We start from the raw sequence: 25614 nt of genomic DNA on the forward strand, positions 1-25614 counted from the left end.
TCTGTTAAGTTCTTAAAGAACTTAAACCTGATTGAGAAAACTACAGATAATATGCATGCCAAATAAAGGACATGGATATACTTAAGATAATGTAGAACAAATGGTTTGCCTGAGAGAATGTGAGCAAAGAAATAATCATTACAAAGTGATGCAGAAAAACTAAGTTTTTATTTATTTTTATTATTTATTTTTTATTTATTTTTGAGAGGAAGTCTCACTCTTGTTCCCCAGGCTGCAGTGCAATGATGCGATCTCAGCTCACTGCAACCTCCACCTCCCAGGTTCAAGTGATTCTCCTGCCTCAGCCTCCCAAGTAGCTGGGATTACAGGCGCCTTCCACCACGCCCAGCTAATTTTTGTATTTTTAGTAGAGAAGGGGTTTCACCACGATGGCGAGGCTGGTCTCGAACTCCTCACCTCAGGTGATCCACCAGCCTCAGCCTCCCAGAGTGCTGGGATTGCAGTCGTGAGCCACTGCGCCTGGCCGAAAAACTAAGTTTTTATAGCTTAGGCAGGCATGCAAGAAATTCAAGAGAATTTCCTTAACTCACTCCTGGGACAGAGGATATACTCTCAAAAACAAAAAATAAAATAAAGAAAATGTAAATAAGTCTTAAATTTCTATGAAAATCAAGACTCCCAAAAGAAATTTGAAGTGGAAGTCAACACAAAATGTAGGAATCTTCCTTAATTTTACTCTGCTCAATAAATTTAAGACTTCTATGGTTGGTGACATAGTAACTCTGATGTGAGCACTGAGGTTTTAGTTTAGGTTATGAAATAGTTATGGACTCTATCAACCATAAAGGGTGACACACAGAGGGAGTCTTTTAAAAACTTGTTGAGGAAAATTGCAACACTTGCAAGTTCTCCCTAGTTGTTATGATAGAAAGGCACCTTTCATGAGGGGAATCCTTTGGAAGTCCTGTCTTGTTGACAGATAGGTCCCTTTGGTAACATTTCTTTCTGAGACTGCCTGATAAATTGTGTGTATGTGAGTGTGTGAAATTTAATAATGTCATTATGAATTTTAACATAGTTCTACCAAAAGGAACAAAAACATATAATCATTTAGAAAATTATACATTATGGGCTCTCCTTGCATAGGATCTCCTCCTCGCTTCCTTCTCAATCATCTGCAGGGCCTGCTCTGGTAATTTGGATGAGATAATATGGCTTTTTCGGTTTCGGTCATGGATTTTGTCATCTGGAGCCAGGGTTGTTCTGGAAATGAGGCGGCAATGTTGCTCTAACAGGCTTCTGAATTGTTCTCTGACTGAGATTATTGCTCCTCCCAGGCAGGAATCATGACATGTGGTTCGACTGATTTACCAGAAGCAGTAATTGTTTAATGTGAAGGTTGTCAAGTTTCATTTTCCTGGTGCTGCTGTGCTTGCAGAAATTTGGCTAGTGAGTTAGAGAACAAACCAACTGGGAGAAAAAAATCAATGCTGCCTGAGTGCCACCTTTCCACTGCCCAAGATATGCTTTAAAATGCTCTGCCTGTTTCTATTCCCTTTAATTCCCTTCCCCGGTGGCTGTGCTATATTCTGCAGTCTTCAATTCAAAGTTCTAATTGAATGTCTCCTAAATGAACAGGTACTTACTTCAACATTTCCTGATTCTTCCTAGGTAATTCTACCTGGCTGTCCCACCAGAATCTCAGTTTCAACATATCTAGATTGAACTTTCCCTGAAAAACCAGCCCTTTTTCCTGACTTCTATATTTATTTTAATTGTTGAACCATACATATAGTCACTCTGACATGAGCCGTCAAAATGATTTTGCCAGAATAAAGGGAATTAATTCAGTGGGACAGTCAGGAAAAACTCCCAAAATAAATTTGAAGTGGAAGTCAACACAAAATGTAGGGGTCTTCCATTCATACAGCCAACAGACACATGAAAAAATGCTCATCATAACTCACCATCAGAGAAATGCAAATCAAAACCACAATGAGATACCATCTCACACCAGTTAGAATGGCAATCATTAAAAAGTCAGGAAACAACAGGTGCTGGAGAGGATGTGGAGAAATAGGAACACTTTTACACTGTTGGTGGGATTGTAAACTAGTTCAACCATTGTGGAAAACAGTATGGTGATTCCTCAAGGATCTAGAACTAGAAATACCATTCGACCCAGCCATCCCATTACTGGGTATATACCCAAAGGATTATAAATCATGCTGCTATAAAGACACATGCACACGTATGTTTATTGCGGCACTATTCACAATAGCAAAGACTTGGAATCAACCCAAATGTCCATCAGTGACAGATTGGATTAAGAAAATGTGGCACGTACACACCATGCAATACTATGCAGCCATAGAAAAGGATGAGTTTGTGTCCTTTGTAGGGACATGGATGCAGCTGGAAACCATCATTCTCAGCAAACTATCACAAGAACAGAAAATCAAATACCGCATGTTCTCACTTATAGGTGGGAATTGAACAATGAGATCACTTGGACACAGGAAGGGGAGTATCACACAATGGGTCCTATTGTGGGGAGGGAGGAGGGGAGAGGGATGGCATTAGGAGATATACCTAATGTAAATGACGAGTTAATGGGTGCAGCACACCAACATGGCACATGTATACATATGTAACAAACCTGCATGTTGTGCACCTGTACCCTAGAACTTAAAGTATAATTTAAAAAAATGTAGGGGTCTTCCTTAATTTTACTCTGCCCAATAAATTTAATGTAAATGTGTTGTTCACACAAACAATACTCCAAATTTAGTTATGAAGATAAAGGTAATTCTAGAAACAGTCTTCGATTTCTCAAATATCTGAGTTATTTACAGTACTGGTAAAGTAGAAGGTTGGTAGAATACAGAAACATGTGCATCAAAGAGTAAAAATTTGCCAAAATTTCCCAACAGTGTTATAGAAAAAGATGCTTGAGAGTGACCATTTATGTTTTAAATATTTTGGCAGACATTATCTGATAGCAACAAATGCATTCATCTGTCATGATTATTATACTAGCAATTTAGACTATCAAAACCTCTCCTCGAATTAGTTAACTCTTTGCTAATTATTACCACATACACTTAGCATAACAGACAGGAATCGATAAAAATGAAGATAACGCCATCTATTGCAGGATATTGTGAGAATTCAATCAGGGATCACGAAAGAGTTGACACTAAGAGTTGGACATGCTAGATGTGTGGTGGAAGAAACATATAAGCACCCTCACCACAACCAACATCTCCATCATATCTGTTTGCTAATTCAGTGATTTCTGTGGGGCTCGGAGGGGTCACTGTTGAATACTCTCAAGAGGCAAGCAGTCCCGCATGTCTTTATGTTTAACATTTGATCTGTACTGGCTTAAAACTTCACCCACCAGATTGAGAGAAAGTCAAGTTGCCTTCTCCTTCCACTCTTGATCATTTAAGCATTCTGAGACTTACCCAGTGCCAAAAGGTCATCTGGTACTTCCACTTTCAAGAAGGGAGGCATGTGGCATCTCTCACTCTTCAGCTGCCATTGCACTTTGCTGCCACACATGGCAGGAATTGGATGATAGCTCTCCACTCCCTGCTCAGAGCTGCAACTCTGGGTCCAAGAAAAGCCCTGCCCAGGCACGCCTTGTCCTTCATGGAAGGATGATTGACCAGCAGCTATACTTTCTCGGGGGCAAGTTTGGCTATCCACACCTCACGTCCAGGCTCCCAAGGCTGCAGGTCATGGCACTCTATCCTTTCAGTTCATACAGAGCCTTTCTCGTCTTAGTGCCGCCACTCACCCAGAGTAGATTCAGACCTCTACCCTGAAGGACCCCAAACCAGTATTCGTCTTCTCAAGTGTGTGTTTCCCATCCTGCATAACTCTACTTTCCTTCTTACCCCACTCTTCCTCTTTCTATGGGTGATGGTCTTTAGCCCTCTATCAGAATCTCAATATTGTATCCTTCAGAAACTCAAAAGAGCCTCAATGTCTTCTCTAGGGATAGAAAGAACTAAGATCTTAGACACACACATTTCTGTTTACCTTGCCATATTAGATAATCTTCATTCTTTCTAAATGTGCAACCCTGTCCCAGGAACATATTGGAGGTCTTCTCTCCACAGCAGGGGAAAAACAACAACAGCAACAATAGTACAAAACGAAAACAAAAAAAAAAAGCAAGATAATTTCTAAGTGGGTCACCCTTCTACAGAGATATCAGAGTGTCTAATGTTAATTTCTAAGTGGGTCATGCTGCTACCGAGTTAAAAGGTATGTGACAAATCTAGGGCATGTAACAGAAGCTAAATTGCAAGGATAAAGGTTAGGCATTTGGAGATAATTCACCGTGGATAAAGGAGTCCAGGCAGAAGATCTAGACTCAGCAACAAGGCTGAAGAGTCAGAGGAGATTGGTAATCCCACATTATCTTCAGGGGATATGTTCAAGGCCCCCCAGTGAGTGCCTGAAACCGCAGATAGTACTAAACCCAACCACCGTCAATTGAAACACATTTCTGTTCATGTCTCCAGCCAAAAATTTCATGCCTTTTCCATCTAACTGAGCACTTATCATGCACCATGGCCATAACTCTTGGGATTTGATGTGTGGCAGCAAAACTAGCACTATTTCTTTTTCTTTCTTCACAATTTCAAGGATGGAAAATTGATTCTTACCATATATCTGTAGATTTTAGCAACCTCAGCATATTTTTTTTTTTCTTTCTTTATTAAGTCGAGCACTTTCACCTTTTCACTTAAAGAAAGCACTTGACAGCTCTTCTTTGGCATATCTGAATTGCCAGTCTCACTACTCTTGCACTTTGGAGCTATTATTAAGTAAAATAAGGCGACAATCCATCTGATAACTGAGATGGCAGCTAAGTGACTAATGGGCAGGTAGAAGATACACTGGACAAGTGTGATTCATTTTCTGTGCAGGACAGAGCAGGATGGTGTGAGATTTCATCACACTACTCAGAACGGCCTGCAATTTAACACTTATCAATTGTTTATTTCTTCAATTTCCCATCTAATATTTTTGGGCCACAGTTAACTGTGGATAACTGCAACTATGGGAAGCAAAGCTGCAGATAAGGGGGGACTACTATGGTTTGGTGTTAATCTTGGTCAACACAGTGACTCTGCACCCCAGGGAGGAAAACGATCTGTGTGTGTGTGTGTGTGTATGTGTGTGTGTGTGTGTGTGTGTATACATTGAACAGTGCTAACAGAACTAAAAAGAACTTTACCCATAAGGCCTGAAAAGCACTCAGACAGTAATAAAACAGAGAAAGACAGCATTTTCCTACAGCAGGAGTGAGGATAGAGTACAGACCAGGACATCCATGAAGGTTTAGTAATATACAGACATTGATAGTAGAATAAAAGGGGCAGAGGTAAGTCAAGACTGATGCACTGATAGCTAGTGGATTATTGCCTAATGGAGCTCCAAATGATGGCTTAGCAAACTCAGCAGCCAATTGGGCAAAGCCAATAGTGCAGGGAAACTGGAGGTGATAGCTCGAGTAAATTCACTGCATAGCAGCAACCCAAGAGTCTCTCCAAGACCATCCAATTGAAAACCAAGATAAAGGTACCTGATAAATGAGTCATTAAATACACCGTGGCCTCTTCCAGAGAAAGCTAGAAAAGAGGAGAAACAGCAAATGTTTGAGGTCTTAGTATCCTTAAGGTATGGGATAAGATTGAGACGGCAGTTTTGAAATGAAAAAAAAAGATATTTTGTTTGAACCCACAAAGAGGTGAAGTCTGATAATTGTTATGTATTTAAATACATCAGTCATAGTAAAAGTTAAGCAAACTTTAATTTCTTTACTTCCTATTATATTTTTCCTTGCAGTTTGTCAAAATAAATAAATAAATTGGCCTCCTCTCTCTCTCTCTCTTTCTCTCTCTCTCTCTCTCTCTCTCTCTCTCTCTCTCGTGTGTGTGTATGTGCATGTTTGGTTACCAGTTTCCCTGAATGGGGTTACCTTTGGTTAAACTGGTAAAATTATTGCTATTTGGACTTTCCAGGCTGAGGATTCAAATCTAAAGTCATTGTAAACCAGGGGACATTCACATCACGGACATGAGATATCTAGTGAGTCTTCTTTCACAATTTCCCTTTAATTCATTTTCTCCATTTCCTACTGTCATAATCATGATCCAGGCCCTAATTAACTCTCATTGCTCTGTCTAATGAGTCTTACACACTGCTTCCATTATGCCTTTTCTAATTCCATTACTTCTACCTAGAATGTCTCGAAAACTTACCCATATCGCAAGATCCAGCTCAAATATTACTTTCTGCACGAAAAATTTCCACATCACCCACTCACAAATTAACTACTTCTTCCAGGAAGTCTTATAGCAGTTTATTCATATTACACAAATGGGGCTTCTTTACCTCCTTGTGTGGCAGTTTGTGTGTGTGTGGTGTATGTGTGTTTGTGTGTGTGTGTTTGTGTGTGTTATGTATACTCATTAATTATTTGGAAAGTTCCTAAGGACAAGGACTACATCTTCAGATCCTAGCACAGTGTCCCTTACTCACATTAACCTTCCCTCCTAGCCTATTCTCTACACATCTGAGGCTGTCTGTTGAATTTTTATTGCTTTTTTTCTCTCTCTCTGGATGATTCCTAATGCCTATGTAAGCTAGATGTCACATGCATAAAATCATGGAAGGCTTGAAAGGGGAAAAGATTTGATTTGCACTAAAACATACATTGTCTCACTCAGAAATGTATTTGTCTTTTCAAATTCCCTAAATTTTAATAACCTTTTCAACTCTTTTCAAAACTTCTACATTATCCATAAGCAGAAAATATGAAATAGTGAAATATAATGAAGATAAATAAGTTTTCCTATTGTTTCTCATATTACTCCCTTTTTATCTGGAGTTTTTTCACTATTAAAATAATATTTTATGAGCACCATGTTGATGACTCACAAGCATATAATGCAGCGTCAATCAAATAAATCAATAAAAGCTAAAGGAGTCATGCTTCAACTTCAATGTTGCCAATTATGCTATCACCTAACAATTTCTTTTAGTACCAATTAGTTAACTTAACCATCACCAAGAGATATAACTTTTAAAAGATCCAAACTTTATGGTCTTTCAATAGGCAGGTGCATCTATGCCACAAAACAGTCCATTGGGGTTTGTGCATGTATGAATTCTGTAAGGCCTCTACAATCTTGCCAAATTCCATTCTACAATTTAAGAAGCCAAAAAAGAGGAAGAAGGAGGAGGAGGAGGAGGAGGAGGAGGAGGAGGAGGAGGAGGAGGAGGAGGAGGAAAGAAAAAGAAAGAAAATCAAGTTAAACTGATTTCATAAAAGAAAAATATACCTCATAGACATCCACTCTGGAATAAAACAACTTTCATTCAAGTTTCATTCACCCAATTTATATGATACTTGAGCCTAAGACATCAAAAAAGTCTAAGCTGGCCTCACTCCAGTCACCAGTAAGCATTGTTTACTAGGCATGTAACAATAGTCTTACTATAGTGAGCTCTGGTTTCCTCATCTGGAAAATGGGGATTAAAACTAGTACTTGCTTCATAGAACTATTATGGGAATTAAATAAAATAATGCACATTATACAAAAACAGTATTTAGACCACAGTTTGTGCTTAAAAAATGTCAGCTATTATTTTTATGTGATAACTATTGCATTTATGCCAATCTGTGTGTATATAAAACCAAAATGAAACTAATGCAAATGCAAGTATCAACTATAAATTTTATTCCAGAGACTGATCTGTGAGAAATAAAAAGAAAAAGCCAGCATGGGCCTAATAACCTGCAATGATTTTCTAGGACTCTCTGTATTGCCAGATAAAGAATTCAGAATGCTGATTACTAAGCAATTCAAGGAGATACCAGAGAAAGGTGAAAACTAACATAAAGAAAAAAAATATTTTAAGTATGAGATATATATGAAAAACTGTAAACATTTTCAATTTCATATTGGCTTATTTTGGCTTAGAACATATGGATCTACTGTAAATGCTAATCATTTGTTATCTTGAATAAGTTCAGCATGTAAAACATGTGAGTGATCCTGAGCCCCACCTAAGGAAATAGTATTTGAAATTTGCACAGAGAGTAAAGTTTTAGCAAACTGTCTGTGGTACATCCATGACAAATCAAACTAACGTGTGACAGTAGATTTTAACAACAACTCAAAATACTGTGATCTTGCACTCGGTTTTTTCAGTTACAAACATTAACCCTAGTTCATATCCTCATTTGTGGAAACTTGCAGCCCTGCGGATGATCCACTGAGTTTTTCACCTTCTATCTGAATATGCTGGTGGTGTTCGGGGTAGGTATCTCATAAAGCTCCTAAATGACTTTCTGATGGGGATAATAAGCATTTAATAAACAATTTATATTCATGTTAGTCACACTAATGCCTTTTTAAAAGAGAGCAACTCAAAACCTTAAAAATCAAAACTTCCATTTTCTCTTATTATTAATTGAAATGCTTTCATTAATGGTGATAGGATAATTGGCATTTACTAGTTAGACTGCTAAGTGTCCATTATCAAGTGCTGATGAGCTGCAAGAAATTGCCCTTCCTACTGCAGTGTAACCTGAATGCTTTCCACACTTCCAGCAGCTCAGATAAGGTGCACCAAATTATCTTTCCAACTACAGTTGTGTCACCTGAATGCAATTAACACCTTATTAAGCGTTACGGCATTTCTACAGGTAATAAATTAGTCATGGCTCAGTACCTTGCAATGCTTATTTAGTACAATACTTGATACACTCACTGTAGGCTATGGAAAATTCTGAAAACAGTTAAAATTTTTAAAGCAATACAGAGATGAAATTTTGCATCTGTCTTAGTAATGCTGCTTCTACAAGCAGTCACAGGGAGGAAGGTAATAAACTGAACATGTCTCTTTTATGACCACAGGGTTTCTCTTGGATTCAAAGTTAGGTGCCAGAAAGCTGACAATATATTTCTAGAAAATTTTAATTAAACTTAAATTAATAAATAATTCCTTTACTAATTTTTGTTCCTCCTTCCTTTCCTACACTGAATTTTTTTTTTCTTTCTTTGAGATGGAGTCTCACTCACTCCACTCCAGGCTGCAACCCAGCCTGGATTGCAGTGATGTATTCTCAGCTCACTGCAACCTCCATCTCCTAGGTTCAAGCGATTCTCCTGCCTCAGCCTCCAGAGTAGCTGGGATTACAAGCACGCACCACCACGCCTGGCTAATCTTTTTGTATTTTTAGTAGAGACTGGGTTTCATCATGTTGGTCAGACTGGTCTCGAACTCCTGGCCTCAAGTGATCTGCCCACCTCAGTCTCCTAAAGTGCTGGGAATACAGGTGTGAAACACTGCGCCCAACCCCCACACTGAAAAATATTAAATACCAAAAATTAGGTATAATCATTTTAATTTTAAATTACAAAACATATGAAGGGTATATACCTTATATGAAGATATATGAGAAGATATATGAGGACTTTATGTGATACCTCCACCAAATGACACCAACATATCCACAGAGATATATATATATATATGAGAAGTATATATTAGTACTTAACATACACAAATAATTTCAAAATTTTCTGATCAATTTATGTATCTAAATTTTACCAGTTTGAAAATATCTCTTCTACATTTTTGTTATACAAGCCAAATGCAAGTGTTAACAATTTGCCGCATAAATAAGAAAATTCCGTTTAAAAAGAAAAATATATTGATAATTCAATAGGTTTTATACCCCATCCCCAGTTTTAAAACAATTTCTATTTGCATTTCTTTTGAGACTTAAATTTTCTACCTGTTTCCTTTCCCTTTTCCTAAAGAATCATAAATGACTAAAGGCAGCCACAGAATTTGTCATTCATAACATCAGTTCTTCCAAGGAAACTAGAGAACTGTTTCTAAGTTCAGATAGAAGTGATAAGATACTTGATTTATCCACTAAATATCAGCTGTAGTTTTACTGTTATAGAACTGAATTTTCAGTGTATCATGCACACAGCAGTAAAGAATTCAAAAAGTATGTGCAAATAAGCATCTTTTTAGAATTTTCCTGACTTTTCTTAATGTAAGTGATACGTTTTTTTCTTTCCTTGTCAGGAAACTAGGCACTAGTATTAAGTGCCACATAAATAGCTAATTGGGTGGAATGATCAGAAGACTACATAAACCACTTCTCAGGTAGAAACCTCTGAGACAAGCTACAGAAGAATGTGGGTCAAATGTTTCATAGCCTTCCTCTGTGCATATACAATTAATATCTCTTAATGAATTCTGGATTGTCAGCTTTCAGCTTTCTCATTAAACTACAAATCAAGCCATGATTACAAAACCTTAGAAGGTTGAGATCACTGTGGTCCCCTTCCTCATGTTGCAGATAAGAAACTAAAAATTTAAACTGGTTAAATGACTTGCTCAAGGTCACATAGTGAAGACCTAGATCTTATGACACCTCATCTGGGACTTCTATCACTACAGCACATGGGGTGGAGGGGAGGGGCACATGACCTACCAAAGGAGCTCTGGGCACTGTTTATTACTCTTTCTAGGAATGGTACTTGGTAGATTAAAGCATATTCTTATATCCACATAGTATGTCCTAAATTCGATAATGATTTTTATTTGACCCATAATACAGTAGCTATAGTAGCATAAAATACTTTTCCTACAATAAGACATTTTTAATTAAATAGGTTTCAGAATATTTTCAAATATGTAAGGAGTAAGCCAATGAAGTTTCAGCATTATTAAAATTGTTCTTATAACTTACAATTTTAGAGCAGTTTTGCCTCATATTTTTCTTATATAATTTATCAAATCCAAAAAATTGAAGTTGAACTATGCGCATAGATGCTTCTTGATTTATAGTTGGGTTACATCCTGACAAACACATTATAAGTTGAAAATACCCTACATTAAAAATGCATTTAATATACCTAACCTAGAGAATATCATTGCTTAGCCTAGCCTATCTTAAACATGCTCAGAACATTTACATGAGCCTACAGTTGGGCAAAAACATCAAACACAAAGCCTGTTTTAGAATAAAATGTTGAACATCTCACATAACTTATTAAATACATTAATGACAGTGAAAAACAGAATAGTTGTATGAGTACTCAAACGATATTTCTACTGAATGCATATGACTCTTCTACCATCATAAATTTGAAAAATCCATAAACCAAACTATCATGAAGTTGGGAAGTATCTGTACTGTATATGAACCATTTCTTTTTTTCTCAAAATGTAAAGCCTTCTATAACATATTATATGGAATAGTAGAAGATATCTAGGCAAATGTAATAATAAGGACATAATTTAAGTAACAGTTATAAAATACATTGAAAAGGTTTTTAGAGAATATTCTAAAACTTTTAAAACTTTTACACAGTTATGGTGCTTCTACTAGTGTATTATTTTTCTACAATGATTAATAAGGTCTAAATAGTATTTTTAAAAATGGCTCTTTGGCTGCAGTTAGTCCAGAATTGAGTTAAGGTATGCTATGCTCAGAATTAATGTTTAATTATTCCTTTAGACCAATACTATCTTCCCATATAGCAGTCACTGGTATCTACTGGAATACTTAGTTATATAGTAATTAGGTATCTCTATTCTATTCCTATTCTCAAGGCTGTACTTTAACAATAACTCTGAGATTTGATAAAATATGCAAGCTAAGACACCTATAATATACTGCCAACAAATTATTAACCAATTTATTAATGAAAACGTATACTGGCTGTGGTTGAGAGTTGCTTTTCTGTACAATGATTATAAACACCGTTGTTGTAGTAATTGTACCCTCTAGAAATACATATTATGGAAATCAAGAAGTAGTCAATGATTTATGAAAAAATGTTTATTATGACATTACCTAAAATAACTGACAAATGAAAACAATTCATTGACATTAGAAAATTGTTAGTAAGTAAATTGTGGCAAATAGTTCTACTGTATTCCTTTTGTGTATTTTTCAAGCTTTTTAAAGTGAATACCTATTACTTTTATCATCCTAAATAAAAACTTTAGAGATGCTTTTTAAATGTCTGAAATTAAAGAGTTTCACAATGATACATTTGCCCTTTCCAGAAGTTATGTTGTATTGAATGTATGCTGAGACATTGTAATTTCCAAAGAGGGCCACTGCAATAGGTCTTATCTCACAGGCTCTTCTTACAATGTGACACCTAAAGGGGAGGTCTAAGTCTCCTCCCTTTGAATTTCAGCTGACATTTGTGAGCACATCCCCCAAAAGAGTATGTTGAAATGATTTGCATGATCGGATCATAAAAATGCCATGCATTTCCATCTTGGTTTTTTGTTTATTTGGTTTTTTGGTCAGTTGGTTGGTTGGTATTTTTGAAACATTATTTCTTTGAATACTGCCACCACAGTGTGAAGAGGTCCAATCTAACCCACGTTGGGGATACGTCATCTCATTCTGACCAACACTACCAGCTAAAGTCCTCCAAATAATCAACATCAACCCCCAGAAATGTGAGTAAAGAAGTCTAAAAATTAATCCATTCCCCAGCTATCGAGTCTTCTCTGAATTTTCTCACTTGAAGCCCCAAACAAGCCGTACGTATAGCTACAGTTTGACTGTCTCCTACATAATTCATGTTGAAATTTAATTACAATTGTAACAGTACTGAAAGGTAGGGTCTTTAAGAGGTGATTAGGTCATGAGGCCTCTGCCCTCATGAATGGATTAATGCCATTATCTCTAGAGTTGGCTTAGTTATCCTGGCAGTGGGCTCCTGATAAAAGGATGAGTTTGGCCTGATTTCCTCTTTCTGTCTGCAATGCTCACTTGCCCTTTTGCCATGTTATGACATAGCAAGAAGGCCCTTACCAGCTGTGGGCCCTTGATCTTAGACTTCCCAGCCTTCAGAATCATGAGACAAATACATTTCTTAAAAAAAAAAAAAAAAAATTACCCAGTTTGTGGTACTCTATTATGGCAGCACAGGACGAATTAAGACACTCATTGTACCCTTCCTGGATTTCTGAAACATGTAATCTGTGACCATAAAATGATTATTGTTTGCACCACTCAGATGGGGTGGTTTGTTTTACATCAATAAATATTTGGAACACACGCCTCCCCAAGAGAGAAATAGTCACTTTCCACCGGAAGAGAAGAAATAAAAAATCGATAAGACGATCAACTGTCCCAATACCAAAGAGAGCGAATTAAACGTTTGCAAAAATCATTGAGTTAATAAAAAATAAAACGGTGTTAAAAGAGAATCGAATCATCTTGCCTTAAATGCTTAGAATCAAAACTGAATTTTTTGAAAATATTGAATAAGTAGCAAATTCCTTACTGCAAAAGGGAAATCACCCAATTTCACTCTCATGGTTGAAAACCTTGATTTCAGCCTCAGTTATCCAAAGCAAAGACTAACAAAATAGGAGAAAGTGGAAAAGATACATTTTTACTTTGAGAATATGTATAGCAGTACAAAAGAAATTGCTACAGTGGAATAATGTAAAATAAGTGGTTTGAGGCTGGAAACCAATTTTAAAAAGGAAAATGAAGCACTTTTGAATATAACTTTAAGATACATTTCTGATAAGTCACCAGAGTCACAAGGTGGATAAAATGCAATATTTACTATAGTAAGGAATTATTTTAACTAATAACTTACCATTTATCAGATTAATATAGAACAAGAATATCCTTTGCTATGAATGTGTGTCATTTTATACTGTCTGATATGATCTGAGTGTAATTTACTTGTTCCTTTGGGTTTGTGGTTGTTGTCACACCTAGATACATAAATATCATAGGCAGTAGATGAGACTAATTAAATAATTATTTTCTGCATAGAGTTATAAGCTAAAAGGTAATTAAATCATTCATTCACACAGTAGGATAAGTATTTACTAAAGAGTAAATACGGGGTGCTAAGACACATCTAACAAAGCCTTAGGTTAGGAGTAGGAGGGAAAGGTTTAAGTTAGGTTCCCCAAAAAGGTGATGTTCAACTGGCTCCTGAACAGCAAATAAAACTGCATCAGATAGAGACAAGTGGTAAGATGCTCTAGGCAGTTGCAACCTACACAAAAGCTTAGAGGAGAAAAAGAGTATGACATATTTAGGGAATTCCAAGTAATTCAGTTTGAATGAAGCTGAGGCTATTAGGGGGAGAGTGGCAGTAGATGAGAGTAAAGAGACTAAATAAGGAAGTAGGGACAGAATGTGATGTACCCCACACATCATTTCTATTCAGGTTTCATGCTATGACTTTGAAGTGTTTTGCATAAGAGAGTGTTATGATCAGATTTCTTTCTGTAAAGATATCTCTCAATGGAAGCAAAAGGATAAAAAGGAGCAAAACAATCAATTAGAAGGTACTTTATATTGACCAAAGGAAAAGACAGAGGCCTCAAATAAATAGGGACAAAGGAATTGGAGAAAAGTGGACAGATAGATTTGAGTGACATTAAGGTAGCACCATCAATGACATTTGTTGACTTATTGTTTGTAAAGTTGAGAAAGGGTATTGGAATTGAGAATTCACCAGAATGTCTGGCTTGAACAACTAAGACCATGGTGGTGCCAATTTCTGAAACAAGAAATATAAGCAGAATGTCTGATTGCAATGAGTTTAAGAGAGACATCGATTTTTAGAAATGTTGACTTTCAGATGCCAATGGAACACACAGGTGGAGAGCTAAAGAGACTTATCTGGAGCTCAGGGAAATGATTCATTTTAGAGCTAGCAGTTAAAGAACAATAGTTTATAGATAGTGAGCAAGTGAAATTAACTTCAGAGAGTGTATCAAGTGAGATATACAGAGGATATATAGAGGATTAACTATGTGGAAACTAATGTTATTTATAGGTAATGAAAGAAAGGAAAACATTGAGAAAGTGGCTAAAAAAGAACAATCATATAGGTCAGAGGAAGCTCAAAAGGGAGTGGAATCATAGAAGCAAAGAAAATAGAACTGTTTATTTAAAAAGAAGAATTTGTCAATAGTTCAAATGCTACAGAGAAGTAAGCAAAATGAACACAAGAAAATTTCCATTAAATTTAACCTTTATTTTTGCTAGTCACAAACATTCAATACGATTTGCCACATCTATGTCTCTAGGTTTCCACTAATTTCAGATTGAGAACCTGTTAAACTATAGGAATCATAAATACAGGGACATTTGAGACAAGTAGGGTTTTTTAAAGAATTATGTTTATGCCATTCAAAATCTTTCTATTAGAACAGCACTATATAACAGAAACTTTTTTCTAAAATTGCTTCTGTAATTATTATCAAAACACATTTAGTTTAGTAATTATTAATTTCTCATAAGTTCCTACTTTAAAAATAGTTAAACTGAAGCACAGAGACATTTAGTGATCTCTCAAGGTGTCCTAAAGTATAGGAAATGGACAGGGTTTTATGTATTCTGACACAAAGTACAAAACTCTAAAATCCATGCAGATAAAGAAAATAATCTTGTTAATTTCCTTTAGAACATTTTAAAATATCATATTATTCAGCTTTTATTTTAAAATAGAAACAAACAACTTTAGCATTCCATATAATTAAGTTTCACTTCATGTGCGATTCTGTAAAGCCTTAATCAGTTTGTCAATTAACAAACAAATTAAAAACCTTATTTATTCTAGTTATGCCTGGAAGCTGATGTTCCTAATAAAATTCTTCTTACATAAATAGAAGTAAATACCTTAAAGAATTGACTTTTCCCCAACTCTCAGAATTATAAACTAGTTGTTATACATCCTGAGTACTTCTGATACTTTCTAAGTACTAAGCAGAGAGGGAATGTGTCAATTCCTTCTGCACTATAATATCACTGTGTTTAACCACACTGATCCATGAACTCTTCCAGTGGGTGGAAAGCAATGGTAGACATGCAAACCAAATTGACTCCCACAACTGCTGCGGATATTGGCTATATGTTGTCAAAGGCTTACTCACCACATCCAGCGGAAGATAAATACAAGGCATGGTCAACAAAGTGCTCTCATATGCCACATTTAGGCCTGAGTAACTAGAAGAAATCTGTATATAAGGGAAGGTAGTTTTTATTGCTTAAAAGTCCACATGTTTTATTCAACTGAAATACAGAAATAAAATAAATCTATCATCCTACCATCAGTATATGAAATGAGTAGGTAGATGTACCATATAAGGCCACGGCTAAGGATAATGTAAATAGTCATCACCACGACAAAAAAGACAAGAGACAATGATTTAAGAAATTGTTACTTGCTCATTATTTCAATGGATATATGCTAAGAATCTAATCTTAGTGCTAAGTACTAGGAGAAAAAGTCATGGTCCTGCCCATGAGAACATTATAAGAATACCAAGTGGGAGAACTGAATTTAAAAAGAAAGAAAGTTGAAAAGGATTTTGGCATAATACAACACATCAGGAGGCATGGTGTGGCCACCTACCCAATTGTTACCACCTTTTAAAACCTCCCACCTTTTCTCTCCCGAGTTATCTGCTCTCCTATTTCCAGCCACAACTTTAAGGAGTACGAGACTTAGCTCCATTTACAAAGCGAATAATGATTGGTAGGAGGCAATCATTACATATTGGTTTCCAAATGGGTGTGTAATACAATTTTATCCATTAAAATAGAAAAATTCTGCTACAGTCTTGGGAAAATGCTTCCTCCATAATAATAAGCATTATAGAAACAGAGGAAGTCCCCCTTATTCCATTGCATGTTCTATGTCATGATAGGATATCTAGTTCTGCTGTTGCCATTTTATGGTTATTAAGGCTGCTAGCCTAGGAACTAGTAGATGTGTAAACATTTTGAGAATGGTAGGGAAAGGAAAACACACACACACACACACACACACACACACACACACACACGCCAGCTCCTAATGATGTCTTTAAAACACTAACTTCTTGGTATGGTAGTTAAGGAATTGTCTGTATGGTTAACATGAGTCCGAGTTGTCTGCTCATTACAGCCACATGCATCCTAACCAATATAAACAGTTTTAATTTACAGATGAAGTACTAAGCAACCCGGAGAGTCACAGACGTCTGTCAGATGTTAGACAACTAGCTATATCTAGTAATCTTAGTAGCCAATCTCCTGATCAATGATCATCAGATTTGAGATGGTTACTCTTCACCCACGCTAACCTGACCATGCTGCATTAAGGAAGTAACCCTGTCTTCCTGGTCCATTGTCATGGTTTGGAAAGTACCATTCCCACGTTTCCATTATGGCCTACCAGAGTGCTTATAGATTAACCAGAATTGGATATGATTATTATGTGCTAAAACCAAGATATAAGTTGCCATAAAATAATTTCTGATGCATATTGCATGTAACCCGGTGAAGCCATGTGCTGCTCTTTATTACTTCAGCCAGCAAAGGTAATTCCTTGAACTCCAATAATGTGGAGGTTTGAAAGTAAGTTTTGTTTTAATTCTAAAAAATTTTAGGGGTGATTCTTGATCCCTCTAATGTACTATCCCTCTAATGAAAACCATGTTTTCATAGATTTCTAGTATGGTTTGATACACATCAATTAATGCTTAAAAATCACAGTCAATATTTAAGAGTATTTTAAGGGAAACAAAATGTTCCCATAGGTGTAAATTGCAAAGCAAAATGTATTACCTCGATGGACTGGCATGTGGTGTCAAAATCTGAGTAGACGGAGTGCCGTTAATGTGGAACAGCACCTATGGGGAATCACAGACCAAATATGGTGCAAAAGGCATGCAAGGGGGGATGGGCATAACTGGCCATAGGAGACTAATGACATACAGGAAAATCGATCAGGTAAGTAAATTTATTAAAGATAATGGGTATCAGGCTTCTAGCAGGAGGAGAAGAGAATTACGAATATGGAAAATGAGAAAACAAGAGAAAACCCTGTGGCAATGTTAGATTAAAATCGGAGCTATTGGGTTTTAGTATATGCATAGGTAGAAATAAAAACATACATGTAAATGTATGTAAACATATATGTATGTATACATATTTGCATATATACACATACATACACACACACATAGGTAAGTGTGCATAACCACATGGTATATTTCCTAGCTCATCTACTGAGAGGGTCTGGAGTAGTGACACCCCAATTGCATTGAGTACATCTAGCACCCAGATCATAGAAGCAGGACTCCTTGAAGAAATGGTTGATATCAGTACTGGGCCAAGGAAAGTATAAAATAAACCTGGAATATCTTATTGTGCCAAAAAGTAAGAAAATGCTCAGAGAACTATGAGGATTTGTCAAAAAGGCCTAAGGACTGGTTTTAGGGGATCCCACTAGTCAATCCTTGGAAATTTGAGCATCAAAATAAATAACTGAATAAATAGAAAACTTATTCCATATTGATATCAATAAATAAGAAAGAAATTGAAAATTTGATGAGGAACATAATATTTACATAGCTACATTGTACTATCCCACAAAAGACTTAACAATTACAAATAAGAAAAAAATAACTTCACAGTGGAGAACATTGGAAGACATCAACTTAATCAAGCAAAGTCAGCATCATCAATAATGGGACAAATCAAAATTGTGCCCCAACTGATAAGATGCAATGAGAATAACTGTATTATTCCTGTCACATGCCTATGACAAATGCATAACCTGAATCTAAATATGAGAAGACTGCTTTTAAATTTAAGTTCCATAATTACAGGCATACCTCATTTAATTGCACCTTGCTTTATTGCACTTTGCAGATATCGTAATGCTTTACAAATTGAAGGTTTGCGGCAACCCTGCTTCTAGCAATTCTTTTGGTGCCTTTTTTCCAACAGCATGTGCTCACTTCCTGTCACTGTGTCACATTTTGATAATTCTTGCAATATTTCAAAAATTCATTATTATTATTATATCCGTTATGATCATCTGTGATCAGTGGTCTTTGACTTTATATATTATTGTAATTGCTGTGGGGCATTACAGCAATTGCAAGTCAGCAAACTTCATTGGAAAATATTATGTGTTCTGACCCCTCCACTGACCAGCCATTCCCTTTTCCCTCTCTCTCTCCTTAGGTCTCCCTATCCTTGGGGCACAACAATACTGAAATATGTGCCAATTATGGGCCAATTAATAACCCTACAGTGGCCTCTCATGTTCAAGTAGAAAAAAAGAGACGCACATGTCTCACTTTCAATTAAAAGCTAGAAATGAATAAGCTTTGTGAGAAAGTCATGTCAAAAGCCAGCATAGGCCAAAAATTAGGCCTTTCATGTTAGTTAATGAAGTTGTGAATGCAAAGGAAAAGTTTTGAAGGAAATTAAAAGTGCCACTACAGGGAACACACAAATGACAAGAAAACAAAAAATCAGCTTTATTGATGATATGGAGAAAGTAGATAGAACCTCAAATTAGCCACAACATTCCTTAAGCCAAAGCCTAATCCAAAGCAAGGCCCTGAGTCTCCCAATCTTTGGAAAGCTGAGAGATGAGGAAGTTGCAGAAGAAAAGTTGGAAGCTAGCAGAGACTAGTTTTGGAGGTTTAAGGAAAAAAATACATCTCCATAAAATAAAAGTACACGGTAAATCAGCAAGTACTGATGTAGAACCTAAAGCAAGTTAGCCAGAGGATCTAGCTAAGATTATTGATGAAGGCAACTACACTAAACGACAGATTTTCAATGTAGATAGAAGAGCCTTATGTTGGAAGAAGATGCCATCTATGACTTTCATAGATAGAGGAAAAGTCAATGCCTAGCTTCAAAGGAAAGGCTGACTCTCAGGGGCTAACGTAGCTGGTGACTTGAAGTTGAAGCCAATGCTCATTTACCATCCCCAAAATGCTAGAGCACTTAAAAAATTGGGCTGGGCATGGTGGCTCACACCTGTAATCCCAGCACTTTGGGAGGCTGAGGCAGGTGAATCACCTGAGGTCAGCAGTTTAAGACTTGCCTGGTCAACATGGTGAAACCCCATCTCTACTAAAAATAAAAAAAAATTAGCTCAGCGTGGCAGCAGGCACCTGTAATCCCAGCTACTTGGGAGGCTGAGGCAGGAGAATCACTTGAACCCGGGAGGCAGAGGTTGCAGTGAGACGAGATCATCGTGCCATTGCACTCCAGCCTGGGTAACAAGAGTGAAACTCCATCTCCAAAAAAAAAAAAAAAATTATCCTAAATCTACTCTACCTGTGATCCATAAGTGGAACAACAAAACCTGGATGACAGCACATCTGGTTATAGCATGGTTTACTGAATATTTTGAGCCTGCTGTTGAGACTCATTGCTCAGTAAAACAGATTTCTTTAATAATATGACGCTTGTTGACAGTGCACTTGGTTACCCAAAAGCTATAATGGAGGTGTACAAGCAGATTAATGTTGTTTCATGCCTGCAGCCCAGGGATCAAGGACAAATTTCAACTTTCAACTCTCATTATTTAAGAAATACATTTCATAAGACTAGAGCTGCTATACACAGGGATTCCTCTGATGGATCTGGGCAAAGGAAATTGAGAACCTTCTGTAAAGGATTCACCAGTCTAGAAACCATTGAGAACATTCTTCATTCATGGGAGGACATCAAAATATCAATATTAATAGGAGTTTGAAAGAAGTTGATCCCATCTTTCATGGATGACTTTGAGAAGTTCAAGACTTTAATATAGGAAGTAACTGCAGATGTGGCAGACACAAAAAGAGACCTAGAATTAGAAGTGGTGCCTGGAGATGTGACTGAATTGCTGTAATCGCACAATAAAATATTAATGAATGGTGAATTGCTTCGTATGGATGAGTAAATACAGTGGGTTCTTGGGGGACAAAATCCACCGCTGGTAAAGATGCTATGAACATTCTTGAAATCACAAGAAAAGATATAGAATATTTCATAAACTTAGTTGATAAAACAGCAGCAGGGTTTGATAAGATGGCTCCAATTTTGAAAGAAGTTCATATGATGTGAAAATGTATCAAATAGCATCAGATGCTACGAGTCAATTGATATGGCAAACTTCATTGTCGTTTTTTAAGGAATTGCTGCAGCCACCCCAACCTTCAGCAACCACCATCCTGATCCATCAGCAGCCAACCATATCAAGGCCAGATTCTTCATCAGCAAAACGATTAGGATTAACTAAAGGCTCAGATGGTCATTAGTATTTTTTAGCAATTATGTATTTTTAAATTAAGGTATGTACATTTTTAAAAAGACATAATGCTATCACACAATAGACCACAGTACAGTGTAAACATTACTTTTATATGCACTGGGAAACCAAAAAAAAAAAATCATGTGAGTTGCTTTATTGTGATATTTGCTTTATTGTGGTTGTCTGGACTAAATCCACAATATCTCCGTGGTATACCTGTATTTAGGTATGGTGAGGCCAACAGATTAAGAGACAAATCATCATTGAATACACAGTTTATTACAGTTCCCAAGAGGAAGGAGCACACCTTGTCATGCAGGGCCACACCAGGGTGGATCAAGAGGGAGAAAGAGCAAGGGAAAAGCACAAGCAGGAGCCTTTATTGTAGTTTCCTTGGAAAAGGCAAAGGAAGGCAGAGTAGGCAGAAAAGTTTAGGATTGGCTAATTTAAAGAATTTCAGTAGGCTCAGAGATATAGTGGTATCTCCAGTTTTCTGATACCTGGCCCTGGCATGATTCCTGCAAAGAAATATTGCTTCCTGGCATGTAAGAGCAGAGAGAGGAAGTAGCTCAGGGTCTGTGCTCAGGATAGGTTTATTTGCATATGAAATGCATTCTCTTGCTCTCTAGATTCCTCCTTTCTGGGCAGGGCATCTCTGAAAGAAAGGCAGCAGCCCCAGTCAGGGGCTTATAGATAAAACTTCCATCTCCCTGGGACAGAGCACATGAGGGAACGTGGCTGTGGGCACAGCTTCAGCAGACTTAAACGGTCCTGCCTGCTGCATCTGAAGAGAGCAGTGGCTCTCCCAGCACAGCACTCGAGCTCTGCTAAGGGATAGACTGCCTCCTCAAGTGGGTCTCTGACCCCCGTGCCTCCTGACTGGGAGACACCTCTCAATAGGGGTCAACAGACCCCTCATACAGGAGAGCTCCAGCTGGCATCTAGTGGGTGCCCCTCTGGAACAAAGCTTCCAGAGGAAGGAACAGGCAGCAATCATTGCTATTCTTCAGCCTCCACTGGGGTCATCCAGGCAAGCAGGGTCTGGAGTGGACCTCCAGCAAACTCCAGCAGACCTGCAGCAGAGGGGCCTGACTGTTAGAAGGAAAACTAACAAACAGAAAGTAATAGCATCAACATCAATATAAAGGACGTCCACACAGAAACCCCATTTGAAGGTCACCAATATCAAAGACTAAAGGTAGATAAATCCACGAAAATGGGGAAAAACCAGCGCAAAATGCTGAAAATTCCAAAAAACAGAACGCCTTTTCTCCTCCAAAGGATCACAACTCATAGCCAGCAAGGGAACAAAACTGGATGGAGAATGAGTTTGATGAATTGACAGAAGAAGGCTTCAGATGGTGGGTAATAACAAACTCCTCCAAGCTAAAGGAGCATGTTGTAACCCAATGAAAAATAGCTAGGAACCTTGAAAAAAGGTTAGATGAATTGCTAACTAGAATAACCAGTTTAGAGAAGAACATAAATGACCTGATGGAGCTGAAAAACACAGCCTGAGAACTTCGTGAAGCATACACAAGTATCAATAGCTGAATTGATCAGTGGAAGAAAGGAGATCAGGGATTAAAGAGCAACTTAATGAAATAAAGCTTGAAGACAAGATTAGAGAAAAAAGAATGAAAAGGAATGAACAAAGCTTCCAAGCTATATGGGACTATATGAAAAGACCAAACAAACCTATGTTTGATGGGTGTATGTGAAAGTGACGGAGACAATGGAACGAAGTTGGAAAACACTCTTCAGGATATTATCCAGGAGAACTTCCCCAACCTAGCAAGGCAGGCCAACATTCAAATTCAGGAAATACAGAGAACACCACAAAGATACTCCTGGAGAAGAGCAACCCCAAAACACATAATCGTCAGATTTACCAAGGTTGAAATGAAGGAAAAAATGTTAAGGGCAGCCAGAGAGAAAGGTGGGGTTACCCTGTGGGAAGCTCATCAGATTAACAGTGGATCACTCTGCAGAAACTCTATAAACCAGAAGAGAGTGGGGGACAATATTAAACATTCTTAAAGAAAATAATTTTCAATCCAGAATTTCATATCCAGCCAAACTAAGGTTCACAAGTGAAGAAGAAATAAAATCCTTTACAGACTAGCAAATCTGAGAGATTTTGTTACCACCAGGCCCACCTTACAAGAGCTCCTGAAGGAAGCACTAAATATGGAAAGGAAAAACCAGTACCAGCCACTGCAAAAACATATGAAATTGTAAAGACCATTGACACTATGAAAAAGCTACATCAACTAACAGGCAAAATAATCAGCTAACATCATAATGTCAGGATCAAAGTCACACATAACAATATTAACCTTAAATGTAAATGGGCTAAACACCTAATTAAAAGACACAGACTGGCACATTGGATAAAGAGTCAAGACCCATTGGTGTGCTGTATTCAGGAAACCCATCTCACATGCAAAGACACACATATGCTCAAAATAAAGGGATGGAGGAATATTTATCAAGCAAATGGAAAGCAAAACAAAGCAGGAATTGCAATCCTAGTCTCTGATAAAATAGACTTTAAACCAACAAAGATCGAAAAAAACAAAGAAGGATATTACACAATGGTAAAGGGATCAATGCAACAAGAAGAGCTAACTATCCTAAATATATATGCATCCAATACAGGAGCACCCAGACTCATAAAGCAAGTTTGTAGAGATCTACAAAGGAACTTAGACTCCCACACAATAATAGTTGGGGACTTTAACACCCCATTGTCAATATTAGATTGAAGGCACTGAAAATTAACAAGGATATTCAGGACTTCAACTCAGCTCTGGACCGAGCTGACCTAATAGACATCTGCAAAACTCTCCACCCCAAATCAACAGAATGTACATTCTTCTCAGCACCACATCGCACTTCTTCTAAAATTGACCACATAATTGGAAGTAAAACACTCCTCAGAAAATGCAAAAGAATGGAAATCATAACAAACAGTCTCTCAGACCATAGTGCAATCAAATTAGAACTCAGGATTAAGAAACTCACTCAAAACTACACAATTACCTGAAAACTGAACAAGCTGCTCCTGACTACTGGGTAAATAATGAAATTAAGGCAGAAATACATAAGTTCTTTGAAACCAATGAGAACAAACACACAATGTACCAGAATCTCTGTTAGACAGCTAAAGCAGTGTTAAGAGGGAAATTTATAGCACTAAATGCCCACAAGAGAAAGCAGGAAAGATCTAAAATCGACCCATAACATCACAATTTAAAAAACTAGAGAAGCAAGACCAAACTAATTCAAAGGCTAGCAGAAGACAAGAAATAACTAAGATCAGAGCAGAACTGAAGGAGATAGAGACATGAAAAACCCTTCAAAAAATCAATGAATCTAGGAACTGGTTTTTTGAAAACATTAACAAAATAGATAGACGGCTAGCCAGACTAACAAAGAAGAAAAGAGAGAAGAATCAAATAGATGCAATAAAAAATGATAAAGGGGATATTATCACTGATCCCACAGAAATACAAACTACCATCAGAGAATACTATAAACACCTCTACACAAATAAACTAGAAAATCTAGAATAAATAGATAAATTCCTGAACACATACACCTTCCCAAGACTAAATCAGAAAGAAGTCGAATCCCTGAATAGACCAATAACAAGTTCTGAAATTGAGGCAGTAATTAATAGCCTACCAACCAAAAAAAGCCCAGGACCAGATGGATTCACAGCCGAATTCTACCAGAGGTACAAAGAAGAGCTGGTACCATACCTTCTGAAACTATTCCAAACAATAGAAAAAGAGGGACTCTTCCCTAACTCATTTTATGAGGCCAACATTATTCTGACACCAAAAACCTGTCAGAGACACAACAAAAAAAAAAAAAAAAAAAAAAAAGAAAATTTCAGGTCAATATCCCTGATGAACATCTATGGGAAAACCCTCAACAAAATACTGGCAAACCAAATCCAGCAGCACATCAAAAAGCCTATCTACCACAATCAAGTCGGCTTCATCTCTGGTGTGCAAGACTGGTTCAACATAGGCCTATCAATAAATGCAATCCATCATATAAACAGAACCAATGACAAAAACCACATGATTATCTCAATAGGTGCAAAAAAAGGCCTTTGATAAAATTCAACACCCCTTCACGCTAAAAACTCTCAATGAACTAGGTATTGATGGAATGTATCTCAAAATAATAAGAGCTACTTATTATGAACCCACAGCAAATATCACACTGAATGGGCAAAAGATGGAAGCATTCCCTTTGAAAACTGGCACAGGACAAGGATGCCCTCTCTTACCACTCCCATTCAACACAGTATTGGAAGTTCTAGCCAGGGCAATCAGACAAGAGAAAGAAGTAAAGGGTATTCAAATAGGAAGAGAGGAAATCAAATTGCCTCTGTTTGCCGATGACATGATTGTATATTTGGAAAGCCCCATTATCTCAGCCCAAAATCTTAAGCTGGAAAGCAATTTCAGCAAAGTCTCGGGAT

This window comes from Theropithecus gelada, chromosome 12, assembly GCF_003255815.1.
Source record: "Theropithecus gelada isolate Dixy chromosome 12, Tgel_1.0, whole genome shotgun sequence".
In the NCBI taxonomy this organism is placed as follows: Eukaryota; Metazoa; Chordata; class Mammalia; order Primates; family Cercopithecidae; genus Theropithecus; species Theropithecus gelada.